The sequence below is a fragment of the Ptychodera flava genome, unplaced genomic scaffold, assembly GCF_041260155.1.
Source record: "Ptychodera flava strain L36383 unplaced genomic scaffold, AS_Pfla_20210202 Scaffold_115__1_contigs__length_218440_pilon, whole genome shotgun sequence".
Lineage (NCBI taxonomy): Eukaryota > Metazoa > Hemichordata > Enteropneusta > Ptychoderidae > Ptychodera > Ptychodera flava.
This window is the reverse complement of record NW_027248297.1, coordinates 63,051-86,143: the sequence shown is the minus strand read 5'-3', so window position 1 is coordinate 86,143 and position 23,093 is coordinate 63,051. Positions and strand designations below refer to the sequence as shown.

The 23,093-nt window shown below is 36.8% G+C and overlaps 1 long non-coding RNA gene across 1 annotated transcript; it reads left to right on the top strand.

Moving 5' to 3' along the window:
* Positions 1 to 15,719: 15,719 nt before the first annotated feature.
* On the top strand, positions 15,720 to 22,694 carry LOC139126662 (uncharacterized). The gene is made up of 3 exons (XR_011550678.1): positions 15,720 to 15,890; positions 21,852 to 21,882; positions 22,606 to 22,694. It is a non-coding gene; the product is annotated as an uncharacterized lncRNA (long non-coding RNA).
* The last annotated feature ends 399 nt before the right edge of the window (positions 22,695 to 23,093 follow it).

The following is a 23,093-nucleotide window of genomic DNA, read 5'->3' as shown; positions in this document are numbered from 1 at the left end:
ATAACAATAATACCGGGTCAAAATCCTATGTTCTAAATCACTTGGAGGAAATTCAAAAGCTGTACTGGTACACAAAGGACTGCAGGAATTAAATTCAATATCAAGTTTGAGTGATTATACCTTAAGCCGTCATTGCCATCGGCTATTGTCCGACTACTGACAGTTTTCAATGTAATTCTATATGCAGCATTTTGAAATGTTAAATGTGACCCCTGCCTCACCCGACTAAATAGGAAGACAAAGAGTATTAACGTAATAACTTTCAATATACCCATTAACAGTATATTAAATATATAGACGGCCTGTTACCAGGAAAATTCCATAATCATGTTTTAAAAAGTAGGCGTTGTTGATTCTAGCTTTAAAACATTGGCGCCCACAAAACAGTAAAGGGAAGCGATGTTGTTGATTCTGATTGTAAAATGTGTGCGTGCCAACAAAACAGTACACAATAAAGACAGTAGTAAGAACCTGAAATCGCACATCTGAAATTCCGCATTTTTGAATTGAGGCTTAGCTCATCACCATTATTGCGAACACTGCATTGTTCACTGTCAGTAAAGCCAAAAGATATAAATACGGGTATAAGATAATCCTATACTTCATAACATGTTGGTATGGCATAAATGCGTGGTATAAATGCGCTTGTAAGCTAATTCTGTATTTCATAACATGTTGGTATGGCCTCGTTCTCGATAAAAAGGATAAATGAATGAGATTTTCTACTCTCTTACTGAAATGTTGACAAAGTTTTGAAATTTGTTACACAAAATTTGTATTAAAATATCCGAGATATGTCTGTTTTTCTGGCGACAGTAAACCAACACTTTTAATCCACTAGTCTCAGAGGGGCAACCTAATAACATAAATAATTAATATCGCAAGAGGGCGAATCTTAGATCCTGTGCTTTACGTATTTTATTGATTCCACAAAATATTTCCACACATTTAAAGAATGTCCATAGAACCCACAAGATGAAAGCGGATCAGACCAAGACTTAATGCACCAGTAAGTATAGTGACAAAAAATTGCATTGAATAATGCGTAGAAGAAGAGAAATTGACAAATGAAATTCGAGAAATTTAGCAGGAAACTTAAGGACAGATCAGAAACGACCGTTTCTAGTCCCTTTACATGGTTAGTATTGAACGCTGGCAGGTTGAGTGAACCATTTTGATACGAGCTCATTTGCTATAAGAATTACACAAAATCACTAAATACATTTCTTTGCGTTTGATGTTTTTATCTGTCAGTGTTTATCGAATGGGTGCGTGATGTAACTAACATACCTAACCATCCACACCGTTTCTTTCATTGAAATATCATGGACAGAATGGTATTGATGGTTTGTACAAAATCATTTGCATTAGAGTGTCGTTCAAATTTTCCATCAAAATAAATATCAAACTTCTTACTATAAGAAGTGCACATTCAAAAAAACCTGCCCAAATATTATCAAATTACGGTATTTTGTATTTGAGCGTAATTCCATCCTGCGGCATTGGCCTGTACCAAGACGTTTTAGCTTGTTCAAATTCTTTCTTGTCATTGATGAACAGCCATCCATAATTTTTGTATATGTGGTCTGAGCAGTAATCCTGTATTGTTTTCATTTTATCGTAAGTGTAGGTATTCAGCCATTTTGTAGCTGATTCGTTGTTGGCTTTGGAACTTGCTGGCCTGCTAGGTGGCGCTGACATTCCCACAAATTTATAAAGTGCCTGATTTACGACATCTGGATTAATACATTTATCTTCAAAGCGGATCAGCATTGAATTATCAATTAGCCAATCGGAACTTTTCTTCAAGGAGTTGAAAACCATGTCTAACCAATTGCAATGCTCTTTCACTACGTCTTCAGTCGGATAATAAATGGCATTAGCAGGGTCATCTAACCTTTCTAAAATGTCTCCCCAACGGTGAAATCGAGATGTGATCGTTCCTCGTGGGTCTCGAGCCAAAAAAATGACCTTCACCTTGTTGTCCTTCAGCATGGAAGACATATGTTCAGGTCACTTAAACGGAGCACTTTGGATACGACATAGGGCTTTGATTGACAGAACGATCCTAAGTCAGCTTGTGTGATTGGATAATTAAGATTTCGCAAGCTTCCTCTTGATCTGTATAGGGGTCTACTGTTTAGAGCCTCTAGAAAATAATCGCGAGATTTGAATTCACAGTTATACAGCTCTCCTAAGAAGTCACAGAGTTCTACTTGCATTTCCTGCAGATAATCTGCACTGTCGATGTGGACATGCTTATGGTACACATTCTTAAACAACAGGTGGCCAGGTTCGCCGACATAGAAGACTTCATCTCGTAAAGAAGGAGATTGGAAATTGCCGTGGAACCGCTGGACATTCGCCCCAGGATCAACACGTGCGTCTGATCGGCTTTGAGTCCGGAGTCAGATATCCCGGATGTTAATCTTTGAGTAAACGTCTGTTGTCTTCCAATGGTGTCAATTGATTCCGTCGCCCTGTCAAATTCCTTTTCAATTCCGTCTTGGAACAAGTGTTCTCTCGACTGTTTCATCCAATTCGAATAGTAATAATAAGATAATATAATAAAGATCTGGGTGACCAAAAAGAAGATTCCAATATACTTATGTCCTGCAAGTAAACGGACGAGGAAAAGTTTTAAATAATCATTTGTACGGACATGCTATGCAACCTGCATTATTAACGTGTGTCAGGATATAATACCGCAATCGACGACCCGCGAGAATGCACTACGTAGGTATTCAATCGACTGTACGGATGAACAAACAAGCTACAAGAAAAAATCATGTTATCGCTCAAGACGGGTCTTTCTGGATTTTTAACTACTTTTTTTAAAATGTAGACAGTGAGAATTTTGACTGACAATGTTTATGGGTATAGATATCGACTTCAATACATTGCAGTTGTATTGCATTCAGCAAGTCTTTGACAAAACTCATTTTGTGATCACTGACAGACGAACACGGTAACGATGCGTTAGACTATCAGACCCGTTAAGTACGAGCTTGAAGCCACTCTGTATATAATAATTGTGTCTATAAATGCCATTGAGGGCAGACATGAAATTACGAACATCATTGCACTGTCATTTCGCTGACTAGGCACTTTAAAACGTTTTGTCAGCCATTAGAATATTTTAAAAACATGTTTTTGTCATTACAGAAGCGTATGTACCATTGAATGTTCATATATATATATATATATATATATATATATATATATATATATATATATATATATATATATATATATATACCCGTTCATCCTAGCTATGCATAGGAACACATCGCATTTTCTTTTTTCTCGGTAATTCATTTGATTATATTAGAAACAGCAGTCATGCACATACAGCTGTCCTGCTCTCGTTTCCTTATGAAATCGAGTGTGACGAACATAAGTTAAAACATGATAGTGTACAAACCTGCCATCTTCAATCAAGACCCGTTGATATCTCTCAAACCAACTGCTTCTTATATGGTCCCATCAAAAGAGTGTGGTATATACGTGCGACACCATGCGGCAGTTTTTGGAGGCAATGATAAATGTAATTTATTAATAGTGACTGACTTTGAGAGAAAAAAATATGCTCACCCATATTATAATGTTGGGTCAGATGTTACATTGAATTCATTAAGTAAACTGGTAGTTTCACATTAAAGCAAAAGTTCGATAAAACGGTAATTTAAAAATATGCGAATGTGGCGTCGCTACAGCATTGAGTGGCTGGCATTATGATCCGCATAACCCGATTTGAATAATTTCGATCACTGCATGAATTTGTTGAAAAACAGTTGTAAAAGTGTACAAAGAATATCATTATTTCGACAAATTTTCGATTATATAAGGTGCATGTATACATTTTACCACAGACTCCGGCAACCAAACTTCAAGTTTTATACATTTTGAATGTTTGAATGTCCATCGGGGTCCATTGTAAGAGAAGATTGTAAGTGGTTACAAGTGTACTGTAAGTGGTTACCTGCTGTGAAGGAAATTGTGAAGTGTAATGACCAAAGACTGGATTTCTTTTGAGACAAATCAACTATCATGGATTTGTCTGACACCACGTTAATCCAATGGCGAAAAGTTGATAGATGTTGACTTACAGGTTTTTATTTTCCAATTTGTTTCAAGCTTAGAGCATTGTTCACAATAGGGTCAGTCAACAAGATATTATGAAAACTGTTGCTAGGGTGATATCCAACATCCTGTGTGACCAAGAAGCAAAAATATAATTAAAATGCTGATATAACTGGATTGCGTTCGTGTGTTGATGTAATTAAATGGTATCATATTTGCATGCTTTCTTCATTTGTCCTTTTTTTGTTTTTCGTCGTGTACTGGCTCGGTGTCGGCCATACTCTGATGGTTTCAGACCGTATTTTGCATGCTCGGAAAATTGTAAATTAGATGATTGTTTATATAAACCGCCCCGTCAGTCTGTTGCCAGCTTTTGTTTGTAACAAAACAAAATCGACATATATCTGTCTTCAAAACTATTTTACATTGCGAAAATAACTTGAAAACAAACTATTTTTAATTGATACAGACTGACATAAATACTATTGGTTGTATTTGACATGATCCCCTGACAATGACAGGCCGTATTGCTTTACTGTAATAGCACTTTTTCCATTCGAATCGAAAATGTTGTGCTCCCTCATAGTCAGTGATACAATTAGGTGTTTGATTCGTTTTTCTACACTGTAGTACTTCAACCTACAATTATTAATGCTCTATTTTTGACAGATGACTGTCCCTACAAAATATTCGGCGAATGTACGTTTCAATCATGAAATAAAGTATACGTTTACATACAGAAGAAATCCAATCATCTTTAAATGTATTACATACTCAGACAATAATGGTCAGAGTGTCGCCATCTTTTCCTTCAACGTTACTGTTGAAAAATGAACTTTAATGCGGACTTGAACTTGTCGACGATTAAATTTGGCTTTGTATACTGTGCTAAGTGACTGGAATAAAAATCGTTAGTTTTTTTCAATGTTTGCTAGGCTGAAGAATTAGAAAATACATGTTTCCTGAACAATACTTGAACATACTTCAAAATTTATTGTGATTTTCACTTTCCGCAAATTATATCGTAGCAACACTTATTAAGAGAGCATCGTGTTACTACGGTTTAGCATAATATTGAATATACTGCAATATTTGTAACCATGGAAACACCGATAAATGTAGTGGTACATTTATCCCTTGTGTTTGGAGCACATCAAAATGTTACATCAAGAGTTAAACATTTTAATAAAATGGTTATTCAAGCTGTTGCATTAATACTTCTTATTTGATACGCATATTAGTGTGCAAGCTTAGAAATCTAATAAGATGTTTTCAAAGCCCAGACAATTGACATGCACAGATGTTGATCTATCATTTGGTATCAATAGCCAACACTCTAATTATGTATGGTCAGAAAGGAATGTTTGCATTACATAAAGGGTTATCCAAATTTTTTATTCTCAATTTACCCTTGCATTAAGGCTAACTATAAGCTTATGCGACAGTAAAGATATTATCATGATTTCACTTCCATAATATGACATATGTCATTGTATTGTGTTGAATTATTCAGATTTTTGATGTGGCTGGAATTGCACTTTTAAAAATTCAATGTAAAATATATTATTTTAGGCTACACCAAAGACCATAGACTAAAACAGACAGGCTCATTGACATGTGAGGATAAAATGCCAACTCAGAAATTATCCTTTTCTGTATTAGCTGACCATGCTACATAAACGTGTGAAGTTGAAAGTAACTCCTAGGTGAGCATGGTTGGACACGTCAAACGCTGAAAGTTGAAGCCAGTGAGGGCAATATTTAAATTAAAACACACGCCAGCAAGGGCAAGATCACGATTTGTTGCCCACCCAAGGGATGGTGCTCATGACGATGATGCCCGAACCGAAGGCGAGGGTATCATCAATATTACCGTCATGAGCACCAGCCCGAGGGCAGGCAACAAATCGTGATCTTGCCCGTGCTGGCGTGTGTTATTAATTTTATTACACCGAACAAGCAAACATGCAAAGACACAAAAACACAAAGACTTCTTCGAGTACAGTTCGCCTTTCTGAGTCCGGACCTCAGCGTAAATTGTTGTCAGTGCCGAGTCTAGGGTTGCCGCTGAAAGTTTGCCGATCTCCTCGGTGGCGTATCCACATTTGTTGCTTGCATAGTCGCTGAACACAGAAATTGCATTCCTTGTTGCCATTTTCGTTCGTTTGCTGTTTACTTGCATCAAAATATCGTCTAACTGTGCCGGTGACAGCTGTGCATGACGTTTCGCAGCCATAGTTGCTGACTGCTTACAAGCAAACGACAATTTGTTATGCGCAGAAAGGACGCGCAGTAAGTAAAATGACGTCATCTATGTAATATCAAATGCAGAGGTCATCATCAAGTTCGCAGAGGGCATTATCACGTTTGCAGAGGGCATCATTACGTTCTTTTACATGTCACATGAGTCATGTTTAACCAATGGCAGTGCATGCTGAATGCGTGAGGTGTAATAATAAATTATACCTCGGAAAAATTCTATAATCACGCATGAATGTCGTCCTTATACAGACAGGCAGACAGAAAGACATCGCAGCGACATTAGCGTGAGCTAAAATAGCACAGTCCATTAAGTGATTCTGAAGAAATGTTGAACTCATTCACATTAATATGAAATCTTAGGAGGAGAAATAATTTGAAATTTGTAATATTTTTGTGGTTAACTGGAATATCCCTCAGAATCACTTAATGGACTGGCAATGGACAGTGCTATTTTAGCTCACGCTAATATCGCAGCGATGTCTTTCTGTCTGCCTGTCTGTTTGCGTGGTATCTCAAGAACAGCTTGTTGGATCAAAATCAAATCTGGTACATAGATTTGGTTTGCAAATTGCCAGAACTGATTAGTGTATTGGTGGGCGTGGTTTGCATATTTTAGGTCATTTGCATAATTACTGATTGTAAAAAAATATACACATTGATAACAGATGCATTCAATATGATGAGCATTGCAACAAATGTTGACCACATAAGGATATATCAGCGTTGAATTATATTTAGAGGATGACATGTTAGTTATTTGCTTATTTGCATATTAAATAAATTTCTGAATTAGTGACATATCTATTATTATTTACTAGATCAAAGTTGACAAACTTGCTGTGTACAATGAAAGTCATTTAGAATTTTTACTACAGCTAATTATTAATTACCATATTGCATGAACTTTCCTAATAAGGGATATATATCTGGATTGACTTTATAAAAGGTGATGAATCTTACAAAAGTTGCTGTGTTCATTTGAGATACTATGATACAAAATCCATGAACGTTGTGTCAGCATGTTCAGATAAAGTAATAACTCAGTTGCATATCTGGTGAACTCACATAAGTAGGGATAAATATCTGAAAAGACTTGATCGAAGTTGACAAAACACGCTGTTCATTGAAGATACCTTGATGAAATATTACTGAAAGTAGCTTAGTATTTTTACATTAGCTAGTTACTAAATTGCATATTGACTACCTTTCCAAATTAGGAACAAAAGCCTAGAAGACTACTACAAAAGTTTATGAAAAATACTATGTAGATTTGTGAAACAATTATATTGTGTAAGTAAAAGATATTTCGCATTTTCATGTCAAGTGATTTATAATTTCGATATCAAATGAGCTTTTAGAGTTTAGTATATAGGGCTTACAGGACTTGACCAAAGGCAATTACACTAGCTAAATAAAGTGGTGATACAATGACAGCAGTCTGAGACATTTAGAATTTATTTCAGCTAATTACTTCTTTGTAAATTAATGACCCATGGTATTATCTTTTTTTTAATATTATTCATGATGTTGATCATAACATATTCCATGAAATTGAAAACTTTTGGTAAAAGTTTCAATTTACAGACAACTGTAATATATTGAAACACGTGAGCATTTTCAGTTTATATCTGATTACAAATATTCAAGCATCATATCGCCACTTTCATTTACCTTTGCCGCATTCGAAATGATTTCAGGCACGGAAGGTTCCTTGCTTAGGTGTATTTTCTCTCAAATAAAGATATTTCTTTCATAGAATTGTTTCGAATGCCGAGCCATTCGCACTAAACCGAGTTGAACAGCAAGGAGTATACTACTAAATAGTGATTTCCCATGAACACCTTCCTGGTATGATATCTCACAGTATCTCATATGACAGTATCTCATACGATAATTCTGGTAACCTGTAGAACAGTGTGACACATTCGAAGATGACTACTGTGTGTACCTATATGATCGTGTCGTTTCAATCATGGCTGTAGACTGTATTGATACTAACCCAAATACTGCAATCCCTGTGACTGTTGCTTGAATTTAAATAACCTTGTGCTGAAACCATCAATCTACGATTGACTCGGAGGTAGTCTGTATTTATAGTACTACACCACTTCAGCTGTCAGTTGACCATGGAGGTAGTCTGTATTTGTACTATCTCAATACTGCAACCATATAGTCTACCATGGAGGTAGCCTGCATAAATACTGTACCCCGATGTTATAACCATCAGGCTATGTTAAAGGTATCCTGAATATGTACTACGTCTCCGCTGCAACCATTATTTGATCATCAACGCGATTTTTCAAGTATGACTCACTTTTGCTCGTAAAATAATTATCCATGCTTTCAGGGATAATAATCAAATACCTTCATCCTTGTTTAATGCCACAGTACTGAGCCTTTCAAGACATGCTACCACAGGGCATCCGTCAGCTTTGGACGAAAACTTCATCATCTGGATTATCAGTCAGTATATTATAAGCATGAAAATCAAATGAAGGTTCCATGACAAGAAATTGACCTCTTTAATCGAACATTTTCTGGTGCTTAATAAGCTCAGAACCCCCATACATTATACATTTTCTGAAAGCCTAGATATAGGGAAACATTTTGGTAATCACAGTGTCACCATTGTTTACATAACTATCACGTGACAGGTAATTTGCATAACCTTTCAAAAATTTGTTTCCCTGTGTTTTGTTTCAATACCTCAAAATATCTGACTCAAACTTGCTGGAATGCAAGCTGTCACAACGCTCTTCAAAAGCGTGTCTCAGATTTTTTATATCTTGCTTAGTTTTTATTTGAGCACAATTTTAAAGAAATCAACTAGGGTTAAATTCACCGCTCTGGACATTTTTCAGGCATAAAAATTGTTTAAGAAGGTTTAAAAAAATTCTGAGACACACTTTAGAAGATCCTTAGGACAGCTTGCACTCACACAAATTTCAGCCACATATCTCAAAGCATTGTAACAAAACATAGGGAAAACCGGTTTTTGAAAGTTTTGCAAATTACCTGTGATGTGATAGTTATGTAAACAATGGTGACATACATTACTAGGAAATAGTTGGCTTAAAAAGGTCATTTCTTTTCTCGGAACCTTAATTAATTTCATTCTCTGCCCAATATCGAAAATATTATAGTATATAGTATATTAACGTATAATAAAAACTAGACCGAGGAACTATAATACCTTCCTGACTTTTATTTGTCAAATTGTAGCTGCTGACTAAGATACATTTTAAAAAATCATTTTACAAAGTCGAGCGAGATTCATTGCATTTTTCTGTCGCAAATTGTACCACTTCAATATCATTAAAACTAAATTTGCGACCTCGGAAAAGGTATTTTGATAACGGATTGAAACCACATTTACCTTTGATCTAACAACAATCGTACAATCGCACACTCAAGGTAGGTAATTATACATTTTTGAAATTTAAAATTACATGCAGTATTTGTTATCTGTTACCCATTTTTCGACAAAGTTTTTTCAATGCAAAAATTGCTGTGCAGCAATATATGAAAATAGAAATATGTCATACCATGTATGTATGTATGTATGTATGTATGTATGTATGTATGTATGTATGTATGTATGTATGTATGTATGTATGTATGTATGTATGTATGTATGTATGTATGTATGTATGTATGTATGTATGTATGTATGTATGTATGTATGTATGTATGTATGTATGTATGTATGTATGTATGTATGTATGTATGTATGTATGTAGTATGTATGTATGTATGTATGTTGTATGTATGTATGTGTATGTATGTATGTATGTATGTATGTATGTGTATTGTGTATGTATGTATGTATGTATGTATGTATGTATGTATGTATGTATGTATGTATGTATGTACCTACGTACGTACCTACGTATGTACGTACGCATGCATGCATATATGTATGTATGGGTGTGTATGAGTGCATGACATGTATCTATGAATTTGATACCATATATGCATGGAAAAATGTATACATATATGGGCAACTTTGCATTTTAATGCTTGGACAGACAGCTTTCAAATCTCGTCGTCACCATAAAGTAAATATATGAGCTAGCGTGAGAGTAACCTTCTTGCATCTTTAAAATACATTATAGTGAATTTCAAAATTAAGGCAGATTATAGTTTAATGTGACTTTATTGTTTGGCATTGGTTTGTACCATGACGTTTTTGCCGCTCAAACTCCTTCTTGTTGTTGACCACCAACCATCCAAAGTCCTTGTATGTACGTTCTGGGCAATAATCCTGTAATTTTTTTCATTTTGTCATAGCTGTGAGCAATCAGCCAGTTTATTGCTGATTCGTTGTGGTTTTGAGAACTCGGTGAGCCTGGTGATGGTGCTGCAATTCCAACGAAATCATAAATTGCTTGATTGATGACAGCTGGGTACATACACTTATCATCAAAACGAACCAACATGGAGTTCTCCCTAAACCATCTAGGACCATTCGTCAATACATTAAACACCTTGTCAAGCCAGGCGCAGTGTTCTTGTGCTATTTTTGCAATGGGATAGTATGTAACACTTGTTGCATCATTAAATTGTGCAAAATAGGTCCCCATCGGCGCAGTCGTGACGTGACCAATCCCCGCGGGTCTCAAACCAAAAAGATAAATTTTACATTGCTCTGCTGAAAAGTGTGCAAGCATTGTGTGATATCTATGGAAAGCCGTTGGGGACCCCTCGGCGGAAACTCTTTCCCCATTGAAAATGCATAGAAAGAAAACAAAAAAGATTTCCGTCGAAATATACAAATAAATACCACTCGGCTACAACATAACTTTTAGCGGCGCCGTCAACTTCAAATGCGACAACAAAAACTCAAACCACATTATGTTGCGACCACAAAATATCAGTCAGCGTCAACATTGCTAACACTATGCAACCTGATGTGGATTAAACTGCCCGCAGCGGTAACAATCTATGAGGCACTTAGTGAGATGTCAAATGATAACGTTGGCGGCGAATGCCTAACTGCGATTGCGGATAAAACAAAAGCTCCTGCGGACGCGAAATCTCTTGCTGCTCATAATCAACATACGGACGCAGAAACTCTATGATAACGGTTCCGCACTGAACTGCCATCGCGAAATCTTATCGTCTTTTGCGGCCGCAAAATCTCTACTCACTCATTACCAAACGTAGACGCTGTTAATATGAAATCTATAGAAACCGGTACGGAAACTTCATATACTCGCATCAGAAAAACTACAAGTTGAAGCTACGACAAACTCTACTCTGGTTGCACACAGTCTTTTGCAAACACGGATGATGCGGAAAAATACCATATACAATGAGCATTGTTATGGTGCGGAAAAACAATTACTGAGTACCTGCGGTGCGACAAACTAGTTCGTTCTGGTGCGACAAAACAGTAAGCTTGCCAGCGATCGTTGTGCGGAAAAAAAGTAATATGCAAATGAGGAGTCAGTTCTGGTGCGGAAAAAATACTATATGCAAATGAGGAGTCAGTTCTGGTGCGGAAAAAAACGATATGCAAATGAGGAGTATGTGCACTGCGGAAAAAAACTAGTTCGTTCTAGTGTGACAAAACAATTGCCAGCAATCGTTGTGCGGAAAAAAAGTAGTATGCAAATGAGGAGTCAGTTCTGGTGCGGAAAAAAAAAGATATGTAAATGAGGAGTATGTGCACTGCGGAAAAAAACTAGTTCGTTCTGGTGCGACAAAACAGTTTGCTGATCAGGACCTTGTGCGGAAAAAAACTAAGATGCAAATGAGGAGTATGTTCTGGTGCGGAAAAAAAAGAAATGCAAATGAGGAGTCTTTCGGTGCGACGACAAACTAAGTTAGTACGTTCTTCTTTTATAAATAGTAGAGTAAGACTGTGCCGGCCTTTTCTACGGTCACAGTCGCTTGGAGTTGATTTTGTGTTGGAAAAGATAGACTGGCCACCGTCGCTTGGCTTTTCAGTTATCTTTTCCCTCTTGAATGTACTGTTGTGTTTTAGATTTATATGCCCACAGATTTAGAGCAAGCCCAGTAAAAAGAACATCTACAGTCGAGCGACGTTTCCAATACACCCATTGAATTGTCTGTATACAGTACATAAGCTAATTACAGGCATGAAATCCTGCATATTTTATACATAAATGTCTTGAAGCAAGGTGCAGTAAAATAACAAACGAATTCATGCATGCACAATATTCCTCGTGTATAAAAGCGTAATGAATGATGTGGACAATACCGGAACTCTGAGACAGTCTGATGAGTGTCATTTACTTCTCTATAGTTAATTATTTCAACTATGACCTTCCCTCTTTCACAGCCGCTTGTAGTTTCTATAAATTTTGCGTAGGAAAAGATATATTCAGTCTTGCCCCCCGCCGTTTGGCTTTTCTCCGAAGCATTTTTGATGTCTATATGCCCTTAGTTTTTGAGCAAGCCCAGTAAAAGAGGTACTTTTGCACTGAACCTGTACTCCACGCGCTTGTGCCCCCTGTTATGGTGTATGTTATGTGACTGGGGAGAGTTCCCAAACATGTGGTCAAGTTTGTCAAACTGAATGACAATAATTTTATAGAAAATCAGTTGCACCTCAATAGTTTGACCTTTGAACAGCAAGGACTATAGACGTCAGTGGTTGGATTTATATTGGATTGTCTACATATACATGTAACATGCAAATCGCTAGCGCATGCGCAGTGATACTGGTTAGACACAGCGACACTTCGATTTCCTCACCAGTACACTTGCAGCTCACTTTTTGGTTACATAAAAATAAGGTAAGTATCATTATTTTCAATGCCTTTTAAAGATGAAGTTGAATTTACCCTTAAGATGTATGGTAGTTGTGACTCTATTCATTACCCCTATTTCAAGAAGAACAGTCTTGTTAACCAATTTTCAAACTTTCCCGAAAAGGCCCTCCCTTGATTGTGAATAATCAGTCATACGATTATATTATAATGATATAAATAATTGTAAAACTATTTATGAAACACCCTATGTGAAAGCATTCTCATTTGGCCAAAGCTTGACAATGGGCGTAGGCGGAGAAGGTACTACAGCTGTCATTAGTTATTAGTGGAATTAATAAAACATGAGTGAGAATATTAACTGAGGGGGTGATTTCATTTCATCTTAAGGAAAAATCAAATACTAACGTAATCTTCCATAGGATTACTAGAAGTTAGCTGTGTTGTAATAATGTAACCGACTTAATTAAAAGTCTTTCCATAAAAGCCCAGTAAAGATATGTTTATCAGTCAAAGATTTGCTGATTTTCTGTCTGTTGATGATTTGCGAGATACAAAAAGTTGCAGAGAGTTTCACGAGCTGTAGAAATCCTGTGAATATTTCCAGCCTTGGTCAATACTTCTCTCTTCTTGAACTCGATTGTTGCAGAACTGACAAGGAGACCCATTTATACTGTAGTTTAACTTTGTAATTTAGCACGTTATTTTCCTCAACCTTAACATAATAGGTGGAAACCACTGATTTCATGATTTAGGTAACGGTATACGTTCTTTTTTGAAAATATGAATGGTGTGTTAGGGGGCGTTTGAAGGGATATGGGGACTTAAAGGGGGTTCGGAACGAAACTGCCCCCGACTGATATGAAATATGTGATGAAAAGTTCAGTTTTTCAATTGTACACACAGCCGTATGTGAACAGTCAGCATCATTATTGTTTGAAGTTAAAATCAAACCCGGACTAGAATTCATGTCTAATCACTAACGATGAATGCGGTCAAATATGTACACTACTTTGCCAAACAAAATATTTGTAATTTTGGCATGCGGTGAGTCACGAGTAGAATTGCGGTTGACACAAAGAAGAAGACTCACGAAACATTTGCCAAAGATACAGCTTATGTCCCTTTTATACAATTGTGTTAATTATTTTAACTTTTCCATACAGCGAGGGAAGTCACTTGCTTCCCAATCTTTTATTATGTGATCGCTGCTTCTCATTTTTTAAAAGATGAAGTTTTCACGTGAAAGGAATTATGTCAAAACAAAACCCTTCTTTGCTGGAAAAGTAACACACATGCAGACACACACACACACACACATACACACACACATACACCAAAAACATTGGGCATTGTATTTTGAGGGAGGAATTCAAAATTATAGCAAATCAGAAGGAGGCATGTGTTTTAAGTTCCTAACGAGCGCGTTAGAAAAAAAAATCAGGCAGCCCTTTTTTATTCTCCCTAGGTGTTATTGAATAAAGCCTTTGGTCAATACTATATGCAGTTTATAATATAAATCAATATTAATATTCAAAAAATAAAATAAAATCCGACAGTTTGTACAAGTCTTGATTAAACGCTCTTACAAAGGCTAATAATTAATGTGTTAGGGAGCTATATACATGATTATAGGCCACACTACACATGAAGTGGTCCAACATTAACTTCTTTCCAATGTATTCTTTGCCAACAGTGGTGACAACTCAAAAATAAGACTTGATTCACTATAGTATTTCGAGGTATTTGAGCTATTTAGGCCCATCAAAATTGAACCCTGAAATTTCACGACAAGTTTGGTTTACAAACGTGCATCTCTCGCACACGTGTCCATTTACTTTGTATCTTATGTTATCAGATGAAGACCGCATTTGTATTCAGTGTAAACATCTCTGTGATTTCCGCGCACAGAGTTCATTAATCAAAGATGCCCAGCAGGTGTACTCATTGTCAACTTCTTGTTCCAAAATATATATCACGTATTCAAATATTTGTTTACACCTAAGTATAAAGGTATAAATTTCGTGTTTTTCATGTTCACATTTTATTTCCTTCTTGTGCTTCACTGAATACTTTGTGGTTATTTACATGTAAAACCAGATCATGGAGGGGATGAGAAGTTAATGTAAACAATCATCTTCATCCACTACACTCGATACACTTGCTGCTACTCTCTCTCCATATGCGCTGTGTTGTTTTTATCTGCACTGATCCACTTGGTCGTAAGCTTTAGGCATGCATTGACACCATCAGCTGCAATCAGGGTAGCATACACACCCTGCCTATATATCTCCTTCCCCAACTCCCATAGGGCACTGGGATCTCGTTTAGGCAATTCCTTCATTTGTGGGCATTTGACTTTGGTCCTTGTCCACTGTCAATGAAATCATTCCCCCAAGTACGGCAACACTTCTTCCCGTCCCCCCGTAAACGATTCATCTACATGGAGACTTGATGTCTTTAATTTCTAAGTGGCAATCGTCACATCTAATTGCCATTATTATAGTTCTTCTTCTTCTTCTTCTTCTTCTTCTTCTTCTTCTTATTATTATTATTATTATTATTATTATTATTATTATTATTATTATTGGCGAATATTTGTGGCTCTAAAAATCCTCAGCTGGGTCAAAATTTCATTTCACAATTTTCGTGTGTCATGTTTTCAAATTCGCTGCATCCAAAAAAAGGCATTGCTGAGATGTCACAGTGATAAAGCATTTCCTTAATTGTCTATTTCTTACCAGAATTCCCGATACACCATACAATATCCTGAAGTCGTATTTTGATCTTTATATCTTGTTCTAGAAGGTAGGTATATTTTTTGTTTTCACATATGCAAAACTTTGTTTGTGTGTACATGTGTATAAGAGGGTCGGGTGTCATGCGCGTGACATGTGTTTGTTCAAAGTATTCATCCAATTGCCTCTGTAAAGACGGTGTACGTACGTGTAGAAATAATAGTTATTAAAATTATTTGAAGCGCTAAATATGTCGCGAAGAGAAGTACCCTATTGATTTCGCTAAAGAAGCTCACGCTTATCACAGCTCAAAGTACAGCGACGACTAGTCGGGCTCAGCGAGCTGCCGCAATAGTAGCCAGTGCAGCCGCAAGTCAGTATATTGACTCAAGGATGTTTACTTAACGGAAGTGAACAGATGTGAGATAGTGTTGAAACACTACATCCCTCCTCTAATTAAAATTGGATTATTTGTGATAGTTCAAAATGTTGAATGATCGGATGTTGATGTATTGACTGTTTGATAGAGTTCATAATAGAGTTCATATTGTCCAAAGTTGAGTCGTTTGTATCGACGTAAACCTACATATGTACTGAACGTAGTAATGTATCTTGATTCTGGAGCAAGTTCAAGTGATTGATAACTGGCAGATCGAGTTTCGAGAATACATTGTTCAGTTCATGCATAACATCGTCTGTCGTTGGCGTGATGTGTCGTTCACCTTTTATCGCTCGATATTGGGTTGTCTCATATTCACGCATTTCGCATCTTTTTGTTTTGGTACCGCTACGATCGGTGATACCAACTGGGTTAGACTTCGACTTTTTGATTATATCATTTTCTTCCATTTCAGCAAGTTTCTTTTCGACTTTCTTGCGAATGTGAAATGGGATACGCCTACCATGTGACTGTGTAATCGGTTAAATAGTTTTGTCGATGTGTAGTTTGACTTGATTATCCCCATGCATTTGAATAAATCCTGATATTCTTCTATCAGCTTATCCGTTTTGCTTTGAAGACCGTTAAGTTTTGTTTGCCCCTCGACTTGCTTGACTATCTGTATCAATTCTAAGTCTTCAGCAGTCTTAAAACTTAAAAGAGAGCCGCCAATTTCACTATCTTGCTTTACGACTTGAAATTCGACTTTAGATAATCCTTCTTTCTTTTAGTCGACTTGAATTTGTTTTCGATTTCTGCGTTGAAGGTACCTACAGTTTTAAACGGCTTACAGCTTTTGTATGGGAATATTCTGACGTTACTGTCCTTAAACTTGCCTTTGTATTATCTTTTTGTACGCCCGCTCTGCGATGACATTAATTGGCGCATCAGTATCGATCATAAAATATATCTTCTTGCCTTTTATTTCGATGTCCGCTGTCGGATTCTAGACAGTAGTTGTGCGAATTGCTTCATCTCGTATGTTGTATACGTACTGAGAGTCGGAGTCAGGGTTTGTTGCAATCGAGTTCGTGTGTGTATCCGTATCTACGTCTAGTCGTTTCACAGAACGATGACCACGTGTTTTGGATTCCTTTCCTTCGATCGGTAAACTTTTAAGTTGCGGAGTGGTTTAATTTACCACAGGACTTGCATTTCTTGCCTTTCGCTGTGCATGTGTCATCAATTTCCTACATATGTTTAACTACAATACCTATAACTGTACTGTAATGTAAGGCCTAGCCAACACATTGTAATGCGATAGGAAACCTTAAACTGTACGAGGTTCCACTATTTCATGCTTGTAAACCGACCAGCGTTCACATCTAGTATACCTTGTTATCTCGACATAATTTTTTTACTTAAAAAAAGATATTACACTCAATTACAATTAAAGTAAACGTTTCAAACTTCTTGAATCATACCATTTGTATATAATATGTTCCTTACAGACAAAATGTCACTTGCAAAAATATTGCAGACCTCGTACAGACAAGGTAACCTGTCGGAAACAGATTGTGTGCTGCTATTTGGTGACGGAGGACTAAGAAGAGCTCATTCTCTAGTTCTACGATTATTCTCTGAGGTATTCCAGACCATACTGGATGGCGAATGGGTAACCAGTAATACAATTGAATGTAAAATCTTTAAACCTGACTTGATGAGAAGTGTCATCGATGATATGTACTTCGACAATCTTGAGTTAACACCTGAAAATGTTCAAGATTATGTGCAAATAGGTAACTTTTACATGATAGAAACGCTAAAGCAAAAGTGCCAGTCTTTCTTTATTAAGAAGTGTGTAACTTCTCAAAGCTTCCAAGCGCTTATGTTCAGTGATACGTACAATCTGCATCGTGTTACAGATCATTGTTTGAAAGTGATCGACGAAAATGCCGTAACTTTCTTCAATGATCTGACTTACATAAAACAATTTTCAGAGTTGCCTCAAACTCTGGTTATTTCTATAATAAAGAGAGATTCTTTAGCTGTAAACGAAGATGTACTTCTTAATGCTCTCTTTAAGTGGGTGTATAAAAAGCAGGAGGAGGTCTCTCATAACGAAAGAGACATACCGTTATGTTTCGAACCGTTTTTACCCTACATACGATTTTTGTCGCTCAGTGAACTCGGGATTGACAACTTAATGTCAGAACATATTCTCTGTCCTGAATTTCTAACGAATTGTTACAAGCCGTTAGGAGACCAGGAAAAAAAGTTCCTAATTTTCTTTGTGATACAAATAGTCCACCAAGGAAGTTAGTACCAGAAACTGCAATAACAGTCAAGCGCTTTTTGAGCACCACTAACCCTTGTGAGTGGAGAGCAAATGAATTCCAAGGAGACAGGATATCCTTTCGGGTCAATATTTCTGCAAAACTCCTTGGTGTCAATTTGTTTGGAAATGCTGACGACGAAATTTTCGCAATAGTAACAACTTTGGATCACCAAGATTGTGTATTGTGTCAAACTGAAGGATATCAAAAAAGTAACTCGATTGTTTTCCCTGTTGTTTTCAAAAACACTGTGAAAATTGTCCCTAACGTAGCATATACACTTGTTTGTCAAATCAAAGGCAATAAAATGACGTCCTATGGAACACATGGCTTTATATTCACCTCTTCCACAACAATAAATGGAACTAAGCTTGGTGTAGAATTCAGAAACTACTACAAACAAGATTTAAGTAATGGAACTAACGTAGGAAATGGACAGTTTGTATCACTCATATTTTCAGATTCTTAAACAAAAGTAAATGTTGGAAATAAACAATTGGAACTAATTTGGGATAACTGTATGGTGAATTTATGTCTGTTTAATCTGCAAATGTATGCTCATCTGCTGTTCTTTTATAAGTTATATACTTGTTTTATGAGCAAGTTGTAATATTGCAACATTCAGCTGCAGGGCAACGGTTTTGAGAAAATTTTAAAATGTTAAGATCCAATTACCCAAAATTAGTTCCAATCGTTTAATATTTCAGTGTGCTTGTCCTGGGTAATTTACCGATGTTTCTTGTTCTTTAATCCTTGCCTATATGCCAATACCAAATACATTTTATGGTTAAGCTTCTTTCTGTATGTACAAGCGCGTTTGTTTTGATGGCAAATGAGTTAAAGTCAAAGTGTCGACAAAAGTCAGTATTCAGCATCTACACCAATTTTACACAGTGTTCTCTCATTGTGTTGAGAAACGTATTTGAAGTGACTATAGTATTCTAACATTGTAAAGACACATCTGTATAATAAAGCGTTTCTATTTCATCTTGATACAATGGCGTTTGCTGATAATTTGACATTTAAGCTTACATACACAGAAGGAAGTCACGAGCCGGCCATATGGTATACTGATTACCCAAACAGCCAGTCATGTTACGAAATTGTAAACAGTTTGGAGATTGAATGATCTGATAGCACACACAATAACGTTTTTCAGACAGCCCTCCACTGGGACTGCGAATTCCGGCAACTGTAACTGATCACTGGCTGACTACTGATACGACTGTTCCCAGCTAACTCTTCTTCGAAGCCACATCATGTGAAGTGGGTTTTACACACACAGCTACTACAACAGGTCATCGTAAATCCACTATTAGTACAAATGCCTAGTACAAATGTTTCCTCTTTAGAACAATAGGGGCAAGGTTATGTAAAATCACGTTCAATGCAATTCTGCAAGCATTTTCGTAGTTTTCCAAATTCATTCACATGAAACTGGAGTCGGTTGCTTGTATCGGCATGGTTGGTGAAAATGTATCATGAACAACATTTGGATATTTTATAGAAATATAAGCAAGTGATTTTTACTTCCCCTGACATTAATTCGCGATGTAACGGTTATCAATTTGTGTATAAGGAATTACATGTACCCAAAGTTTTGGAAAATTCAGGAGGTGTGACTCCCGGGTGTCACGGTTGGGCAATATCACCGCCTGCAGTGTACTTCATTTTACGCAACTAGAGAGGACCATACTTGTATAGTCAATATGGATGCTGTGCTTTCAATTAAGTAAATTGCTAAACTTTACGATGTCATCACATGACTGGCTGTTGTAAATCCGGACAAGATTCATTATCAAACAAGAAACAAACCAAAGGAATGAGTGTCGGACGATTGTGTTACAGTTTTGTAGTGGAATTTTATTCACTACAGCAGATAATTATACCACTATAACTATTAAAGAAACCTAAATTTAAAACTGGTTTACAAAGATTAAACCTACTTTATTGTACCACTGGTGAAGAAACTCCCGACGCGCATTCAATTTATGTCATTCACTTGATTTTGCAATGGCTGTTGTATATGGGTGCACACTTTAATGTTGAACTCGAGACTGTTCAAGTCCGTCCACAGTCACTTGTGATCTATTCCGCTCTCGGACTGTGCGCCCCATAGACGTGTGTACATATGCCTTGGAAATTCTAAGGCATATGTACACACGTCTATGGGGCGCACAGTCCAAGAGCGGAATAGATCACAGGGGACTGTGGTCCGTCCTGTTGCTATGCCGCTGACAATATATCCTATTGGAAAGCTGGTTCACACACAAGCTTTAACAGACAGTCCTCCCTTGTGACTTTCTTTTCCATCCACTGGCAACTGTTCTTGATCCGATGACAATCAGATATTAACACGAACATCTCCCTGGTCAACCTTATGCAATCGTTCTAACGTACAGGAACACACCCAGTTTACCGGCCATTCATCAACTTGATCTCATGGGTGATCACAATCATGTAATGGACAAATGGCAATTATGTAAGCGTGTTCTACTGTCTAAACAGTATCATTCAGGATGAGAAAAGGTCATCGTGAAGGCAAATGCGTCGCGCAAATAGTGTAATCGAAAACGAAAACTAAAATCACTGTCTATTTAATTAGAGATTCAGAAAACCAAAAATAACAACTCTAAATTGAAATTTGTGTACTTATATAAAGCACTACTGGAATTAAACTAACTACGAATAGTAAAATGGAAACTTTTTCACGGAACACACACGGTCCCGCCACGTGTAGACTTGAGGGTGTGTCTTAACTTCACACATTTTAAAAGTTCATTACTCTCAATACCAGAGCAGTTCCAATAAACATACCTCTAAGCAGAGTCATTAAAAGACCAACCGCTATGTCTTAGATTTTTCCTTAGCAGTATAAACTTATTATAATCAATCTACTGTCTTCAAACAGTGGCAAAGCAGTGAAAATTGCAATGCATTGTTGATTAAGAGGCGATCAATGACATTTAGTATACATGTCGTCACACTCAACAAAAAGCGGGAGACCTGATCACATGACTTTACAACAGAAGCGACGCGCGCACGCGTAGGTATGTGATATGGATAAGCGTGGGTTCCCGGTGTAATATTTTTGCGAAAGTGTAACATAATGAAAGCCCTATGACCTAGAGTTGACAAATACATGTATGACCAGCAGTAAATAAGTTCCTTGCTCTTATCACATTCTAGGCTTACCCGTTTGCAACGAGATATCTCGCAACCCAGCCATTGCTGCTTTGCAGCTACATTTAATTCACAGTTCTATAATTCACTGGCGATTACATCGTCAATTCATTTTTTCCTCTTGTCGTTGCAGATGTCCAAGTTGAAAAAGCAGTTAAGTAAAGGTAAAAGATGTATTACGTTATTCCATTCGGGAAATATTCACAGAAACCCTTTTTCTCTTAGTGGTCATTTTGTCTGTCTTTCCTGATACCTGGTCTGTTTATCGTAAAATGAACGTAAATCGGCATATCGCAGCAAAGGTACACTCATATAGTACTCCGTCACAAACAAATATCCACATGTCACACTTTTTGCGCTAAATTTGACTTCGCTTCATAAACTTGAATCAAATTCCTACCCATCCTTGTTATCAGTGTGTGCATCCTTTTACCAAAATGCATTGGCGTCCTAATGTGTCTACCTGTCACGCATGGGATTTTGAGCGAGGAAAATAATTGAGGAATTTATGTCATTTGCTAGACATAATTTCACTTTGCCAAGACTTATCTTATATTATGAACATACATGGAATTGTGCTAACATCCTAATAGATCGACACGGACACTGGGACTTTTTGGTGCAAATTTAAATGTGAAAATTAGTGCCGGGCAGTTGTCTGGTCTTGGGTGCTGTGCGTGTCGTTAATGGGTCTCCTCAAAAGTCGACCTACAAATGATTTGCAGATCACAAGGTGTTTTCCGCAGGCAGACTCCACCTTAGATAAAGGAACACAACTACAATTGAAAAAAAAAATTTTGTACATTTACAAATTTCTGTGAATGACACCTGAACAACTATCATTGTGTTAAAAATGTATCCCTTTACCTACTAAAATTTGTTTTCAGAAAGCAAAGAAGCCCTGGAGAAGCTGGCGACGGAGTTTAAAAACAAAGAAGACTTTGCAAGGACTAAACGCAAGAAAGAAACCCTGACCCAATTGAAGATGAATTAAAGGTGAGGGAGAGTTAGTCACCAGTTAATACAAAAGACTTCATTGTACTCATAATTTCATCCTTGTTAGTAAACTATGAAAAAAAGTTCTGAAGCTTCTCTTGACGCTGTAATAGAGATACTTAGGAGACGTTTACTACATACATATCTACAAACACTGTCGTTGACAAGGAAATCACTGTAATATCAACTATATATCTGTCACATCTTGTCGCAGATTGTGTGCCTGCTAAAAATATGCTAACATATTAGAATCTTGTTCTCAACGGGATGCGAATATTTGTGTGGCTATAATTATCTGCTATACTACTTTTTCATCAATACGCTGCAGGATTTAAAAGTAACTATTCTATACAACGAAAAGGAAAGACGAAGAAGATCG